Genomic DNA, 18623 nt, shown 5'->3' with positions numbered 1-18623 from the left:
TCAGATGCCACTGCATTGTTTCTATTACTTCAATACATTTTAAAAAGTTCTTTGTAAACACATCATTTAGGCTGTGCATTATCTGATGAAAACTGGAAGTTAATTAATGCAACAACATTCACAAATTTGGGGCTTGGTTCTTTTTCAAAGCAGTACTGCAGCATAGAGAACTTCTCTATGGCAATTTTCATGTCTCATCCTCAGACAATAAAACTAGCACCAGGGCTGGCAATGCTTCACTCAAAGAAAGCTGTTGTTTCAGACATATCTTCCATTTTGCAGAAGCACATAAGAGTCAATCACTTCTACTGTTCAGCTGGGGGTTGGTTTTACTTACCCCTTCACCACTGGCTAAGAAGTAGCTCCCAGACTCTGGTCATTTGTATGTATTACATATCTAAGTCCTGTAATTCAGAAATGTGCTTCTAAGAGTCTTTCATCATATGTTGATTTTCAATCCATTTTAACACCTTATAAGAGGTTCAGCACCACAGGTCTAACTCCATGTCACCCAATGGTCAAGCTACATAGTGGGTAATGCACATTTCATAGTAATTCTTACTTCCAGGTACCATGCTTTTGGCCAATCAAGAGGCAAATAGCATTGTAATCTGTTCAAACCCAGGAGGAGGACAGCAATAAAAGGAACATCACAGAAGTCCCAGGAACTACTTAATTTTTTCCAATATGAGAAAGGGGAAAATCATGTTCCCATCAGCAGTTTACCCCATAACAAACTGAAAAGCATGTGTGAACATTAGAGGATTACTAGAGATACATAATTAAAACCTGACTTTTTTTTTTGTGCAATTACAGCTCTTAGAACAGAGAAAACAGCAGCATCACATATAGACAGCTGTACTTAGAATCTGTATATAAATTTAATACATCAGTAACTGGGAGGAAAAACCATGGAAGAGAAAGGCAGAAGGAGTACAGGAAGATTCTTAAGGAGGTTAAACTCCTGCCACACACAAATATCCTGTTAAACACTGATCAAGTGTTTGTGTACCATGTGGGAGAATGCTAATTGTTTACAGGTATCAGAGCTGAAGGACTTGGATGAATACCAGGAAGCAGTGCTGAGAAAGTCCATTGTACAATTAAGTAATGAACTGCTGAACAAGGCACTTTGATTAAGCCAATCCTGCTAGTTCCTAATGCAATTATTTACCACCAAGGGTTCCCTTTCCCAAGATTGATATCAAGGAATCAAACAAAAAAAACCAAAAAAAACCAAAAAAAAAAAAAAAAAAAAAAAAAAAAAAAAAAAAAAAAAAGAAGGAAAAAAATTCACCAAAATCCCAAACCCACCACTCCTGACAGAATGCTTTCTTTCTCCTGTGGGAAGATGGGTCTTGTTTGTTGTAGCCCTAATCCGTATTTGTAGAAGATTAGGGGGGGGGGAAAGAAAGAAAGAAAAAAGTCTTCTGGTCTATCTGAGAATGGCTTCAACACCTGCCATTCAGGTGATTCACTATAAGAACTGGCTCACAGCCCCATCAGAAAGTCCATATAGCTACAAACACTTCATGTTAACAGGATAATGTTTACAAGGATTTAACTGAAAACATCTCAAACCACATGCCTAAAATTTTGAGAAACCACCATCATATTTTAAAGAATATTTTGGTCAAGTTGGCCAGATGCCCAAGTTCTGCAGCACCAGCAATTCCTTCCTATTTCTTTTCTGCAGAAAATTTTCTCAGTACTGAATATTTCATCCATTCTTCTGCTGTTAGACTAGCTTAATCAAGGTGGAGGAGCTCACCATACACAGCACAGGGTGCTCGACAGCTTTGATCCACAAATCTGGCTGCACAGGCTGTCAGCCTTTTTTGTTTGCCAGGTAAGTCACATCCCTTCCTTATTTGATGGTCACCCTATATCCACGGAAAGATATGGACACTGTTGTTTGAAGGCCCAGTCCATCTGAAGTCCCTGCGACCTCCTGAGGTGCCCTTTTTCCTTCTAAGGCCATTAGTGGGATGTGGTGGCAGTCACAGCCTGCAGCCCAAGCAGGGTTACTCTGCAGACTTGAATTTAGTACCTGCCCATCCTTCCTTCAAAAGCAGAACCAACAGTTACTGACCCTGGATGGTCCCCTCACAATTAATAAGAAGATGCATTTCTCCTTCAGTCTCAGCAGGCCTATCTCACCCCTGTACCTTCGGGACAGGCTCACTTCAGCACAAAAGCTCCCCAGGAATGAGGCTGATAAGGAAGCCCTCCTTTGGCTATTCAGCAGAGCCCATTTCTTTCTACCTCTTCTGCCTCTGGGCCTGGTTAAACTAGTTTGGGCAGCTTACCAGGGGCCTAGAGAACCACATCAAAGTGCTTGGATTTCTTGTGTTGTCTTTGGTGTTTGTGGAGTGGCTGTCAGAAGGCTCCTGCCTCCACCTACGTGCTGGGATCACTTGCACGCTTATGGAGCTGCTCCACAGCAGGCAACACACGCTGCCAGAGGGTCTCGTGGGGAGTGAAAACCTGGCGAGGAAGAGCTCACTGCAAGAACAGAGCCCCACAGCCTGCCAGGCTCCTGCCGGACCCCCCAGCCAGCTGGGAAACCGGGGGGCTACATCCCCCTTCTCCAGCCCTACCCAGGCAGTCACGTCCATCTCCTCCTGACAGAAGGCATGAAGCCAGATGTCGTGCCAAAAGATGAATGTCTATGCAGGTCTTCAAGCATATGGGCTGGGACCTTCAGGCTTGTTCCCCTCTCCTTTAGGTTTTGGTAAAATTTTGAACACTGACAAATTAACAGAGACAAATCAAGCAGAGGAATAGGAAAAATATCCAGTTCTCTGGGTATTTCCTGCACGGACAGGTTGCTCTCTGTCCTTCAAAACTATTTAAACATCACTCATAGAATGATTTGAGCAATTTGAGAGAAATTAAAAACCTTTGCTTTTGGTGTCACTCCAAACCAGCCCTTGAAATATCTTCAGTCTCGAAAACACAGCTAGGCAGATGCGCTCCCAAGCGCCACAAGCACAAGGAGAAAAGCCGAGCAATCTCCTTTACTCGCGCCCGTCAATGCTATTTATTAACACCATCTCCGGGATCAGCCGGGCAGGCGCCGGGATCAGCCGGGCCGGCGCACGGGCGCCACCTGGCGGGCGCGGGCGGGGCACAGCCAACGGTCGGTGCCGGCGCCGCCCCCGCGCTGAGGGACGGGACGGGACCGGGGCGGGACGGGCTCCAGCCGGTCCTGCTCAGGGGTCAGTGCTGGGACCGGCGCTGTGACACATCTGTCAGTGACACGAACACCGCCATCGAGTGCCCCTCAGCAGGTTTGCTGACGACACCAAGCTGTGTGGTGTGGTCAGCGTGCTGGAGGGAAGGGATGACACCCAGAGGGGCCCTCACAGGCCTGAGGGGAGGGTCTGTGCAAACCTCATGAAGATCAACAAGGCCAAGTGCAAGGTCCTGGGTCAGGGTGAGCACAAGCACAGGCTGGGCAGAGAATGGGCTGAGAACAGGACTAAAGAGAAGGTCTTGGGCGCATTGAGAAGCTCAAAATGATCTGGCAATGGACACTTGTAGCCCAGAAAGCCAAATGTGTCCTGGGCAGCAGGTTGAGGGAGGGGATTCTGCCCCTCTGCACCCGTCTGGTGAGACCCACCCGGAATGCCGCACTCAGCCCTGGGGCCCGCAGCACTGGAAGGACACGGACCTATTGGAGAGAGTCAAGAGGAATGCCAGGAGGATAAGAGGGCTGGAGCACCTCTTCTGTAAGGACAGGCTGAGAGCATTGGGGTTGTTCAGCCTGGGACAGAGAAGCCTTGAGGAAAACCTTATAGCAGCCTTCCAGTGCCCACAAGAAAGCTGGAAGGAGCTTTCTACAAGCGCATGCAGTGATAGGACAAGGGGTATTGGATTTTTAATGAACGAGGATAGCTCTAGATTAAGTATTAATAAGAAAGTAATTATTGTGAAGTTAATGAGACACTGGAAGGAGTTGTCCAGAAAAGCCTCATCCACAGAAGTATTCCAGGCCTCGCTGGAGGGGCCTTTGAGCAACCGGTCTAGTGGAGATGTCCCTGCCCCATGGCACGGGGTTGGAACTAGGTGATTTTTCAGTTCCCTCTCAACCCAAATCATTCTATGACAATTCATCAACTTTTTGTTCAGCTCCCCATTAGGCCACCATCACAAGTCACACCAACTCCATGGTAACAATTCCACTGAACGTCCCCCTGGCAAGGAGGTAACAGCACATGGCCTTTTTTCCTCCAACTGTGAGGCCCACACTGGACATTAATAGCAGCCAGAGCCCTAAAACCAACAGCTGAGCCTTCCATACCCCACCAGTTAACTAATTCATCTTCTGCCATCTCTGAGTCTGTACTTGGTGTTTGCCTAACCAGTCTCGGCTGCTGCCTTCCCAATTGTAACACCCTGGAGTCACCAGCTGCAAGAGAGGTGAGGCAGGCACTATCACACCAGTCTGGTTTTCTTTGCAGAGCCAGAAGTGTAGTTAGAACTCAAGCTTCATATTTTAGCATTTAAGTGAAAATGTCCAGGACTGTACATTAATTCTGCATATATTTCATCTATACATTTTCAAGGTGACTTTTCTCAAGCATTTTTCCTGCCGAAAGCTGTCACAGCACTGACTTGATAACCATGTAGACCACATGTTGGAATGCTCTGCCCTCCATGCTGGTAAAGCACCTTCCAGTGTTAACCTGACAGCTACACAAACCTTTCAGCTTTGGAGATGTGGATCTCAGGCTTCCTTATATAGGTGTGCCTGGTGTACATCTACGGTGGTACAGGTGCAGCATGTGCACACATGATCAAGTGTTTTCTGAAATGTTTCTTAAGGACAAAATTCATAGCTGTATCAAGCTGTGTGCATACTGGAGTCAAATTTAGTCATAAGTGTTGCAGTGTGTCCTCCTGGTATTTATTTTGTTTCATAAGGTATCACACAACAGGCTAATTTGAAAGTGAGAGCTGGAACTGTTCCACAGGAAAGAAAACTGAGGATACCAGAATGCTGCTAAGACACCAATGTTACAAAACCGTCTTTAAATAGTACTTTTGGAAGTATGTCAAGAAATATATCTTTTCCGTGCACCCTTCCACAGCATACCAATTTTTAGTCATTTTTAACTTTCCTTAAACAGGACACAGATAAAAAACTTAGAGCCTGCTGGCATTTAAAAAAAAAATACTGCTTTACTTCCCCATCACACACACTTTGTCCTTAACACCTGAATACTCTTAAAGAGCTTTAAACATTTTCTTATGGTGTATACCATGACATGGACCTCTAACTGAACAGAAGGATTAATCTACTTAGACTTCTGATCCCATACATTTTTGCTTTCTGCCACAAAAGAAATGAGTGCTATGAATCCATCTGAGGTCTCTTGTCAGAAAGCTTCACTGTGAAAAATATAGCTTTTAAAGATGGCTGGAATAGGTAGTGAAGTATACAGTAGTCATAGTTTTTAGCATACTTACATACAAATCAAGACTGCAAGCAAATGGCTCTGGAATTATTTACAAGAAGGACTGATTTCTAAGATTCACCCTGGGCTTACTGCTGCTTCCAGAACAGATTTCTGTCTTGCAGAAGCATTGCACCATCAGCTCTGTGTTTTGTGGTGACAATTCTTCAAAAGTACCTATAAACAGATTCAAACGCTGAGTCCCCAAAACCATCTCCATTTCTTGAGGTCAAGTCCTACATCACCAGTTTCACAACAGGCAGAAAGTCTTAAGTTTCTTCGGAGCCTTTAAGTCATCAACTTGATTCCACATTATTACCTTTTATTTGTTCTTAACCACTACAACTAATGACAGAGCCAGAAGCATGCTTTTCTATTCCTTTATCTTTTCCAATAGAAGCCACTTCATCCATAAACCTGATAAGGTTCTTCGTAAGATTTCAGTCTTTCTGCAAGCTTGCCGTATATACCAATCTGTATTACAGACTAATTTTCCTACAGAGTCTCATATTCTAAACCAGATCACCTTTCTTTTCCCTTGTACCCAAAAATTACTTTTGCACACCAGACCTTATGCCTTGAAAACACTACCAAAAGTAATTTCTGTTCCACATATGCATTGCAGCCTCCACAAACGTAACTTTCGGAAGAGCTTAAAAATGCCCTCAAAATGGTATGACAGAATGAGTCTTAAAACCTTAAGAATAAATATGAGTAAAGCCCCCCTCAAGGAAGACCACCTGCACTTGGAAGGTTGTCAGTTCCCTACTCCACAACAAGGATAGCTCTATCTAACAAAGCTGAGAAATATCCAGCTTCCAGCTAGGAAAAGCACATTGAATTGACAAACACATGTATCCTTATCAAACACCTTTCTCTGACCCCACCACTCCTCACATCAGTTGTAGACAAGCAACTCTGCTCATGACCACAGCAGTTCACAGCAGCAGCTTAATGGAGACCATTTCCTGGTCTCCACCACACCACCTCACTGTCTGACAGCCATACTTAAAAAAGCCATAGTTAAAGCCACAATGAACTTACTATGATAAACCACTTTCCCCACGGTAAGCCATGCAAAACCTATCAGGGACAAGGAAGAATTCACTACTGGAATTACTAACTGTAGTCAAGGGGTCAGAAGCCAGCTCCGCATCACTTGGAAGCCACACTGAATATTGAGATCTGCATTACTCCAACCCAGTGCAACCCACAGCAAACTTCTATGACATCTTCTGTCCCTCATATATAAGGCCACCACATAACTAGCTAGGCAACTTCTTGACTTTTTGGGGGCTGGTGGACTAAAATGGAAGGGGAAAGCTCAATATCTAAAAGGTAAACACCACAGGGTATTTTATCCTCATAATAATAAAATTGAAGATAAAATTTAAAGGATATACTAAGTCTACTCCAGATTTAAAGAGACCCTCTTGTGGACACCTGTGATTTGCTATTCAAGCAGAAAAAAATTCAAATACGCCAATAAATTTACTCCAAGTCTGAATACATTACAAGAGCCAACTATTTCATGGGCATTTTTTAAACGATAGAAAGAGGCAGTCAAAGCAATGTTTCAGTTAGGTAGAGAAGGTTGCATTAATTTCAAAAACTAAATAGAGGTAAAGTTGGAGCCTGTTGCACTGGTTAATGAATGAGGTGACTGTTCTCAAAGATATCCACACATGTACAGATCACAGCTACCATGAACAGTTTTTACAGCACTGCTGTATAATCTCATTCAGTTATTTGACTACTGATGGTAATTAAGGACCATAATCCATTGCCAAAAAGTAAACAAATGTGAACAACCACCAAAACTTGGGCAATAGAAAAAAACCGTGTGTGGATATACCAGGTTTCTTGCAAAGTACTTCACTGTTCAGAGAAAATTTGAAGTTATGATAAGTTCTTAACATGTACAAAGCATAAGAATGGAACTAAACACTTCACAAGTTCAGAAAAAGCAACAGTAACTGGAAGAGCATTGTTTATATAGAATTAGTCTTTTGAACCTGGATAATGAGGAACAAGATTCCCAGATTAGAACTACTGAAGCAAGAGAAAACCACAAAGAAAGTTTAAGTTGTAGAGATAGGATGCTGGATTGGCTCTTTCTTTTGGGGCCTGCACAGGAATACAGCCACACCCCAGACTTTTTGCAGGATCTGACTCTAGTAAGGTAAGTACTTTACCATACATATTACTTATTATGTACCAAAACTGACGTAGTAGTACCAAGGTATTAAATTAAAGACATGTGCATCCTGATTAGGGGTGCTAGCTGTGATGTATTATATATGAACATGAAACATTATGTACCAAAAGTAACAAGCATAGTAACTGATATCTACAAACTAAAGTCACAGAGGCACATTGAACAATTTTAGGTTAACCAGACTCACTTAAAAATAGAAACCAGAGGCTAGGCTCTTCTCTCACCCCATTTTACATGTCTTTACTTCCATTGATTTCAAGTGGAGTTCTTCACAATTTATGCCATTGTGAGAAGAGAATCAAGCCTTGTGTGCTTGAAAGGAAACAGCAGACATGTTTCCCACCAGAGTGCAGGGGGAGATTTTAAAAAAACACAAGTATATGAACTGTGAAACCGATAGAGTACACAAGCAAAGGCAGGCAAAAAGGCTCTAGCTGGGGGTGGGGGAGGAAGAAAACTTGCAGTTTACCTAAGGGGTGGTGGGGTTGTTTGTTTTTTTTTTTTAAGACTTGGGAGGATTTTAGTAAGTCAGAATCCCAGTCAGTAAACAGGCTTCCAAAAAACCAAAAAAGTTTTAGAGATAAAATAGCTATTGCATTTTTTTCAGACAGACATCATTGATTTATATTTTACTACTGCTATTCTATAAAATGAGGAGCACGCCATTTTATTCGTGGAAGAGAGAGTTTCCATTCCTAGAAAGTGGAGATCTGACCTATTTGCATCACCAGAAACAGTGCCCAATGATCATTTATGTCCAAGCCCAAGCAGATGATCTTCCAAAACTCTTCAGGATCATCTGGACAGCCAGTATTACAGAGGTTAGAAAGAGTAACACTTGAGACTGGAATTCAAGTCAGACAAAGTCCTAAATGTGACATAGGTGACAAAATCACTTCATGGTTTGGAGGTATAGCAGAACAGAAGCTACAGCTTTATAGTCTATGTTTTCTTAGGCTTTTTTTTTTCTTTGCTTGGTAGTAGCATGTAGTTAGGAAGCTCCTCTTTCACCACCCCACTATGCACAAACATAATCCTTGTACTGTTCTGTACTGATTGGGCTGATTTGGGAAGCTCACTTAAAACAAAAAAGTCCCGAATATTTTCAAACTATCTCTGTATCTCCATTTGAGGTATGCCTGCATGACTATGTGACAGTGCAAGAGAAACAGCTTGAGTGTTTTACAGAAGGAATACAGACTTAATTCATTATTTTATATACCATAGAAATGCAAAATTGAAATAATTCATATTTATTCAGAGTCTAACACTGACAGAACATTACTGTTTGGAAATGGATTTTCCCCACTTTCGCTCATGTGCACAATCCCTGTCACAATTCACATATTAAGTCACCTCCCAGTACTCCAGCAGGACAGTGTGCCAACAGTTTCCTTTTAAAAGCAAGTCTAGATTATCTACTCAAAACTGCATTAGATATCATCAGCTGATTTAGTATGCAACAAAGTAGGATGAAGGCAAATGCAGAGAATTGCACAAAGGAGCATGACTTCTATCTGCATAATTGAAGGTATATCTGCTGATCTCCATGAGACATGTTCTTTCAAAGGCCTCTCTTCCAGAGGCCTTCAGAAGGTAGAAAGAGATCCAAGAACAAATATATGTCCTTGAATATCCAACTTTGTTTTGAGCTTAGCATTTAGATGTTGAACACTGACTTATGCATGAAAGTAAAAAAAAAAAAAAAAAAAAAAAAAAAAAAAAAAAAAAAAAAAAAAGCCTTAAATGAACAGGAGCCTGGTACCACCCCAGTTCCTAGAAAAAAACCACCAAGTATACCTTTGTGAAAGGGCCATCACAATATCAATACCTCTTGACAGCATCAGCTCCAGGCTAATAAGACATCCACTAATAGGTCAGAAATGTTTATGAACAGCTACAGCACAATACAAGACAGGGAGATATTAAAAAAGCAATCTTCCAAAATTACAGCCTAAAAGGTGGCACATTGAGAGCTAGACAATAGAGCTCTGAGCATCGGGGGACATTTTGCAAAGAAATATAAAAAGCAATAAATCTGCAGCAATGAAACAGGTGCCTGTTTGTCACTGTGGTCAGTTCAATCAAATACATGCACTGTTCAATTTCAGTATATTAACAGCTACTCTAAAAACATGCAAGCTGTTCTTGCATGGCATCAACAGTTTTATATAACGGAAAATCATATATCGAGAACAAAATGGGGTATTAGCCTGGACCACTGAACTTCAGCTTCACACCCCCTGAAACCCCCAGCAAATACTGTCCAAGCAGATGGGCTGTATGAAAGGTTGGGTTAAAGCTTGACATTTACTGGATTCACAAACAGCTAAAGAAACCATTGAGCTCAGTAATCTACTCTACAGCATCCTTTGCTGAAAGCACTTCTACAGCTTTTTGGCAGCTCATGGTTGATCACAACAGCAATACATAGGCCTTCCTCTTACCCTGCAGACATTTTCTCCAGACTTATTCTGGTACACTCCTTCCTTCCCCAGAGCCTCCCAAGGAGAGGCAAATCCCCTGTAAAAAGGCACCCACACTCTGGGATCTGTCTATGGAGTGCTGTTGTAACACAACTGCTTGGTTTTTTAGGCACTCACATTTCTCCCGAATAGTACTGGTACCTCCTAGCAGATACCTGCTGAAATCCAAACCTACACCAAGCTGCCGAGAGAACAGAACACAGCTGCATCCTGGGTAAACAACACCCTCATGAGGCTGGAAGTTTTTTGGTACCTCATAACAGATGAGAGCCTGGTCTGTTTTCTACATGTTTGGCAGTACTCTAAGACATTTGCAGGCTATTGGCCTGCCAAGTTGTTTAGGCTTGCAAGTTTCTTTGCACTTACTTGATACTATTAATTTTATTAAACATATCCTTTGTATATATTTTTCTTGTATTCCATATGCACAGAATGAGCTCATTTCAGCCCGAGGATGAATGAAAACTCAATATTTACCACACAGATCCACTATGCTTTGCAAACAAGACTGGAAAAATGCCCTCTCACAATGAAGTTTTCCATACCATCTTTCTGATGAGCAAAGCATGAGGAAACAGTTCAAAGCTCTCAGAAAGCCATATGTATACTTTTACAAAAGACATCTGCAATTCTCCAGTGAAGTTCTAGACCTAGCATAATTTATTTAGCAGTCTGTATATAGAGATGCAAATATGCAAGGTTCAGACATTTTTAGTGCCTCCATAAAATTAATTTTAAAGTATATAAATATTCATACTTTGAATAGTCATCTCAGCATGTGAAGCTTTTGTTTTTATACAAAAATACCAATTCCTGCAAAGATTCTGAAATAAAGTAAAAATATATTAATCCTAAAGTATGCACACAAACACATGCAATTTCTTTACATAAACACTTCTGAACTTCTGGGTGATTAAAGCTTGATTACAAAAAGAGTTCCTTAAAAAATACCTTCACTAATCATGCATTAATTTTTAACACACCTGAAAACAAGTCAGGTTTTACTGCTGTTAGACAAGTTGATCCACATCTGAAAGCACAAGGTGGCTTCAATTTGTGCCATGGTTATTGTGAGTCTCTGTTGCTACCGAAATGGGCCATGGGTGAGGGCAGTGTCCGACAAGCCCAAGTGCTCAACGGGTTGAGCAAGAGTGCCTGGGTGCCTCGGCAGAGGCTCCTGCTGAGCCAGCACTACCACTGTCACAGGAGTGCTTTGCTAATGACCAGATCAGGGGACAGCAAAACGGGTAAAGCTGAACAATTACAGTGCCTGTGTCAGGAGTGGCTTACATGGCTCCAGCAGAGACCACAGGAGTACAGGCGAGATGTGTGCTTTGAGGAAAGGCAGAGAAGCATTTGTCTAGATGTGTTTAAAGATTCAGAGACAAGTCTTTGATATCAGCCTTTTTAAAACTAGTGAGAGAAGATGCAGCTTTCCTACAGAACAAGAGGGTGCAGTCCTACCATGCAGTATAATCCAACATTATTATTATATCTGTTACTGCATACATGTTCTTACTTTCTTTTTTAAACACTCAAGCACATTCAGAAATGAGTATGTTTGGACAATGAAGACTCAAGGAATACTGAAGGAACTAACATCACTCTGCTTAAAAAAAATCTGTAAGTTTTATTATAAGCATCATGAGACTGACATGCAGATTTTTAATCATGCTGGTTGCAATTATACAAATCAGTGTTCCAATCCACAGAGAAGTCAGCTTTCATATACACTACATTAACACAGACATTAGACAGGATTTGGCATTCTGCCGACAGAGAAGCCTAGTTCTGGAATCATGTAATATTAAGTCTGAGGTTACTTGATGCAAGATTAGAAGGCAACAAGCTCAAAAAGGTGGTTAGAAAAACATCACAGGAAACAAAATTATTTTAAATAAAAGCAAGCAATTATATTTCAGTATTTGGATGGCAATTGAAAATGCTTTTTTTACATGCAACTACTCCACAAAGTTAATATTGTGTGCAACTGGAAACATTTAAAAAAAATTCTTACTAAAGTAATTGTGAACTGCATGATCTGTCCTTAGATAAAAGGTGAATATCTGAATGAATAAAAGGTGTTATAGGTACAAACCTACAAGCACACTCCATAATACTCTTGCATCTTAAAGAGGGGACAGAGGAGAGAGAAAATAAGGGAGAGAAGTACACAAGACAGAACAACAAGAGCTATCAGTTGCTATAAATCAATGCTTCAAACACAGACCTTAGGCAGGAGTACATGACTTTGGTACAGAACAACTGAAATAACACAGTTCTGGCATTTGTTGATGTGTAATCCACTGGAAATGAAAGGCCTACCTGAGAGACTTTCTACCCATGTTTACTAGCTAGCAAAATATTGGGCTTGATAGGTTCGTAATGATCTTGACAAGCAATTCACCAACCTTATGGCTATATTTAAGAACTTTTAAGAAGCCTTCCAGGCAGTGTTCCAAGAAAAGGTAAACTAGCAAAAAGTTGTCATTTACAGACATTTTAAAAATACTAAAAGTGTTTGTGTTGGCTCTTACCTCCTGCATATGAGCACTTCACTCATTTAGTACATTTAAAAAAAAACCTCATTGCACAAGAACATGCTTAAGGAGTATTGTCACATTGTGCTGAGAAGTCTAATGTTCTTTTAGGTCTGCTAAAAATATATAATGTATTTTGTGATTATTATAAATAAGTAAAATACAAAGAGGAAGAGTTGTAGCAGACCACCTGTGAAATTTTCTTCAGTAGGTGGAAGTATCCTTTGTCAATGAACCAGCAGCCAAAGAGTTGTTTCTGAAAAAAGCATGTAATTTTGGCAAGCTGATCTGATAGTCTATCTGGGAATTTCTGCCAGAAATGCCACGACTTCAGTGTGCTATTACTTGCCAAACATGTTTCTTCCCATCATTCTTCAGCTATAAGGTGGGAGGAGGAAAAGATGAGCAATAGCTGTGCTGTATCCTTCCAAGCTGGTTCTTCCCATCATACAACTCCTAATCCAAACAATTTAAGCACACAAGTAAAAGCTACTCATTTCTGTAAACATTTCCAGGAGCAGGACCTTAGCTTCCATGGCTTACACCAAGCATATACTAATGGCTAGAGCTAACCTCAAGTTTACTTCTGTTTAAACAGCATAAGCAAAAACCAGCGCTGGCCAAACTGAAGCTTAAGCCTTAATACAAGGGGGTAAACTGAATATTGATATAAGCCACTTGGTCACAAGGGACCCATCTCAATACAGCATTCTTAGTGCAATATTTTATCATGCAACAGTTTTCCCAGAAATACAAATGATGTTTCTCAAGTGCTAAAACAATAAAAAGTAATGTTTAGGAGCATGCTTTTATACCCCAGCAGCAGGGATCTCTTTACTTTAGGATAACATAGTCAGAGAAAACAGAAACACAACCCAGCTTGTTTGTTTGTTTTAAAAGAAATTCATCACTGCACATCCAATTAAGTCTGGAATGCATAAGACATAGCACCCAAGCAAACAGAGGCTTTAAATTTAAGAGCAACTTTCAGTCTGCTCTGTTAGAAGCTGTGTATAGCAGTCATTGACAATGTATTTATTACGCAAGATTCATACAACAAAGGCGAAGGACTTTTAGGCTATGCTACAAAGGCTTTCAGCATCAGAAAGGGTCAAACCAATCTGCAAAAGCATAATATGAAGCAAAGCCATTTAAATTACTCTTTAAAAATGTAGACATTCATTAGCATAGAGAAGTTTCACGGGAAAACAATGACAAAGTAAAAGTCATCCTATTTTCGTATGCTAATTAATTAAATATGCCAAATGCATTTAATCTCTTATTATAACTATAGGGGGAGACAGACCAAACTCTTGAAGTTCCAAAAAGCCAGGTCATTAGTGTGCCAAGTCATTCTTCAGATCTTCTCCTTATATACAAATTTACATCCCCAACTTATAACATATGTAAGTAAAACTTGACTCCCCCTCCCACCCCCTCCATTTCTCCTTCTTTGGAAGGCACTTGCTATCTCTCGCTCCTGTATTTTAAAGTCTTATTAAATGCTAGAAATAACTCATTTGCTAGGGAGGAACAAAAAAAAAAAAAAAAACAAAACCACAACAAACCCCACCAAACACTAAAGGCACAGAAGCCATTTTGCCAAAGGCCTGAGTAAAACACCTCACTCCCCCTAAGACACAGACTAAGTTGGCTGAAAATGAGATTAATAACATTCTTGCACATATGCATGGAAATCCACACATAGTTTGTAGTCTTTCAGTTCAGATGACATTTCTAGCCATTTCTTGCCTTTCCAAACAAGAAAGGGATTCTTATGTTTACGTAAGTTTCTCCTTGCTTAATAAATCTTAAATTGAAACAGATTTTTTTTAAACAATTACCTTTTTCAGAGTTATCATACTACAGGATATTAGGAAAAACCAGACTCTCCTGTTGCTTTTACTCACATCTGACTCCAATCTTAATAGTTTAGCTATTAACCCTGTAAGGTCCTTACACACACACCTTGCCCAGTTGATGTTAAAATTTTTATATGACTGATCTGGGCTTACTCATTACAAAACCTTTTGTTGTACAGAAAGAGAACAGCTCCATGGACCTTGATTTACAGGACACAATTAACTGTGCTGTTGGCAGAACTGCACCAGCCCAGCTCATCCGGGGCTCTGCAGGGAGAAATGAAAGGATCTGTCACTGCATCAGAGTAACGGCTCTTTATATCTCCTTTCCTTTCCATTCTCTGTCCAAGCTCATTCTGATCTATTCACATCGTGGGATGAAAATCCGGCCACTGTGATAAACATGCCTTGCAAAGAAATAGTACAAATTACATTAATTCCCCCTAGAAATATTAAGAACTACAGTTAAAGGGGAGAAAACATCATCCTACCAAAAAAAACCCAACCCCAAAACCAAAAAAAAACAACCACCAAAAAACTCCCCCAAAACTCAGTATTTACTCTAGAGTTTGCCGTGCAAAACATGTCGTTTAAGGATCTTAGTTACCAGCTATACAATGACCACAGGGAATTTTGCCAGAATAATGCTAGTAATTTATTTATGCAATTTTTTAGGTTTTAGCGTGTTAAGAATACGGATTGTTAACCATTAAATTTCGCTGTATAAATATTTCTCAGCGAGCCTGTAAAATACCCCCCGCTGCGTTTCCTCGCTCTCCAGCTGATGGCATTTAGAAACACTTGTACTGGTGGTGCTTTATTTTGCCTTCCTGGGCCACCCCCGCTGGGTACAGTGAGAGATCCCTGTCAAAGTCCAGACCAGCCGCCCGGGCTCGGAGCACAGCGAAGGCGCCTGGACCCAGCCCAGCCCGGCCGATTGATGGATGGAGGCTGCCGGCGCTCCAAATCCCGCGGGGGGATAAATATTCTGGGAGAGGGGGCTCGCGGACGGTCCATCGCCCTTCCAGAGCTCTCTTCGTTCAGGAGGGGAAGCACAAACACACACTCCGGCGAGGTTGGTGGCTGCAGGGGTGGGTGCGGGATTAGCCCGCAGTTAAGGCGGGCAGCACGAGAGATGCCGCCGGGATGGGAGACCGACCCCGCCGGGGCCCCGCCAGGGCAGGAGGGCGCCCAGGGGCGGACGCTCCGCTCAGGGTAAGGGCGAGGGCGGAGGCTGCCTGGAAAGGGCCGGTTGTCCCGCACTGACAGGCGACAGCTGAGCCCCCGCACCCGGACCCTCCCTGGGACCGGCACCGCGGGCGCCGCTGGCTCCGCAGGGCACACCGAGCCGGCTCGGCGGCGACCCCTTCCCCCGACAGACAGACAGACAGACAGCCGCCGCGGGGCTCCCCAGCGCCTCCTCCGCTCTCCCAAGCCCGCAGCCCCGTCCGACAACTCCGCGCAGGACGGCGCAGCGCCGGCTCCGGGCTCGGGCGGCTCCTCACCGGCTCTGCAAGCCCCGGGCAGGGCGCACGGCCCCCGCCGCACCGTGGGAAGCGCTCCGCCGCCAGCGGCACGGTGCGGCTGCGGACGGCGCTCCGCCAAACCCGCCGGGCGTTCCGCCGCAGGGCGCCCGTCAGCCGTCACTCCGCGGAGCCTCCACTTACCCTCCCCGCAGAGCGGCCGGACCGCGGCGACGTATTCCCAGGAGGCGGTGTGGTCCGTCACAGAGACGGCGGGGGACGCGGATACCCGGCTCTGTCCCACGGAGTCAGCGCCGGCGGGAGACGCGCATCTCCGGCAGGGACCGCCCGGAGCCTCCTCGGCCGCCCCGCCGCGACTGCCCCAGCCCCTGCCCGCCCCCGCCCTAATGGGGCTCGGCCGCCCCGCGCCCGGGACGGCGCCGGCCGCGCTCCGCCGCGCCCATTGGCTGCCGCCCGCCGCGCCCGCCAATCGCCGTGCGGCCGGGGCGCGGGGCGGGGCGGGGCCCGGCGGGGCGGGGCGCGGGGCGGGGCCGGGAGGAGCTCGGGGCGCGGCAGGGCCGGTGGGAGAGCGGGGAGAACCCGTGAGGGAAGGCCGGGAGCGGGCGGGGCACCGGCCGGTGCTGCGTTCGCTTTCCCTCGGTCAGACGGAGCTCTGAAGCCGCCAGCTGTTACCGAGGGAGCGGGACGGGGAAAGTTAATTACAGACTTCTCCCGCTGGTCCGTGCGGGGGGTGTGTGCGGTGGAGCGTTCCGGGCGTTTGCGGCCCGCGCGTTCCCGGGGCGCTGCGCACAGCCGCGGCCGGCCGGCACCCGGGCACTGTGGGGGAGGCGGGGCGGGCCCGCAGCCGCCCGAGGGCAAAGCAGCCCCGGTGTCAGCACCAGGGACGTCAAACCCCGGTGATCGGCGTTAAAGGGACACTGAAGTAGCCCGGCACACGTATAAAACCCTTTCCTTTTCCCTTTAGCGGCACTGCTGGTATCTGCAGTCCCCAGCCCTGGATCCTGTTGTCACACCTAACACTCTTTAAGCAACGAGGATTGAGCTCCAGGTTCTCTGGTGGTCTCAGTGTTTAAACCCTCTATGGGAACATCAAAGGATGAGTAACGTGGCATTTGACTCAATGTTATATTTCTTCTATAGGTGCAAATTGAAAAGTGAGAATAATTTTGCCAGAGTGACTTCTAGGCAGTCAAACTCTTCCCACTTGGTGAAACAATTGTGTTTGGAACCTGAAAACACACTTGTTTTATATAAAGCTGTGTCTCTGGCAGTGTCTCTCTTGATTCTCTAAACAAGGAATTACATGAGGAAATGAAAATTTTCCCTTAGAGTTTTGAAGCACATTTGGTTTTCCTCTGTTAACTGAATAAGTTTATCTGTATTCCAGTCTGGTCTAAATCATTTCTCTCCACCTTAAAAAATAAAAACTTAACTCAGAGTAAACAACTTCAGACTACCATAGACTGCAACTTTGCTGTGGTCAAGAGTGCTAAAATTACTTATTACCTTATAAATTTCAGCGGCAATTCAAACCCTGGGTACACTTTTAAATCTTAGTTTTTCAATTTTTAAATGTTAATTTTTCAATTCCTTTTAAATACTAACCAAGTCTGAAAATAAATTTTTCCAAATTGAATCATTGACATTTTCAGACAAAAAGAATAGAGGCTTGTACAGGGACAGGGGAAACCTCAGAAGAGCCAGTCTCTCTCACTCTTTCTGTCAGAATGACTTTGCATTTCTCCTCTAACTGAAGAAAAAACACAGAGGACGAAGCAGGAGTGTGAAAAAAAAAATCTATTGTAAAATATATAATAATAACATTATATAATAATATTGTAAAATTAGTTATAAAGGGAATGAGAAGAAAAGGGTGGCAAGGATGGCAAAGGAGCCATCTGCTGCCTTAGAGCTGTTTGTCCCTTGTTTTGTGTTCTTCCCTGCCACCTATTCAAGCATTTCTATGTCACTTATCACAAAGATCTAAATACGTTTAGGCTCCGCTGGCAGCAATGCATGATTTCTGTCATTTACTTCTTCCCACTTCATGTTCCAAAGACATAGGAAATAAGATTGCCTGGCTTTTAAATAACCTTGTCAAAGGTGTTTGAAGTCATATATTAGCAGATCTGAATCTGGAATGAAAGAATTTATGGCCAATGCACTCTTTTAAGTTGTGTATCTGTTTATCTGATCCTCACTTACAAGTGCCTCTAATTAAGCTATAAACTCCTAGTTCCTACTTAACCATATGGGTAGCCTGGGAAGTTTGCTACAGTAATGTAATTTACCCATTCTATGGCCATGTCTGCAATGCAAATCGAGCATGGCTGTTTAAAAAGTGTTAAAACCTGCTCTGTTTTTCACAACATGGACACACATACAGCATGTCCAAGTTACCAACTGTAACCCTGAAACATTAGAGACAGTTTTCTCTTTGCACCTACAGGGCTTGCTTAGTGTCCAAGAGAAAACACACCTACTGCAAACAGCAGGAAAGATAAAAAAAATACAACCTGTAAAGGCAATTAGAGAGAAAGGGACAATAATATTTCCATCAATTTTTTTTTT

General features: G+C 43.3%; 1 protein-coding gene across 2 annotated transcripts in view; it reads right to left on the bottom strand.

The window, feature by feature from the left end:
- Positions 1-16391, bottom strand: part of PRICKLE1 (prickle planar cell polarity protein 1) — a 64604-nt gene extending 48213 nt beyond the window's left edge. Inside the window, exon 1 of one of the 2 annotated variants that reach the window (XM_083859655.1) lies at positions 16236-16391. The gene's annotated coding sequence lies outside the window, so the exon portion shown is untranslated. Of the gene's footprint in view, positions 1-14550; positions 14570-16235 lie in introns of those variants that run through there. The other variant, XM_083859656.1, reaches the window with a different exon arrangement.
- Positions 16392-18623: the final 2232 nt, after the last annotated feature.

Source organism: Zosterops lateralis (genome assembly GCF_965231275.1).
Source record: "Zosterops lateralis genome assembly, chromosome: 4".
NCBI lineage: Eukaryota > Metazoa > Chordata > Aves > Passeriformes > Zosteropidae > Zosterops > Zosterops lateralis.
The sequence above is the reverse complement of the archived record's forward strand: the minus strand, read 5'-3'. Positions and strand labels throughout refer to the sequence as shown.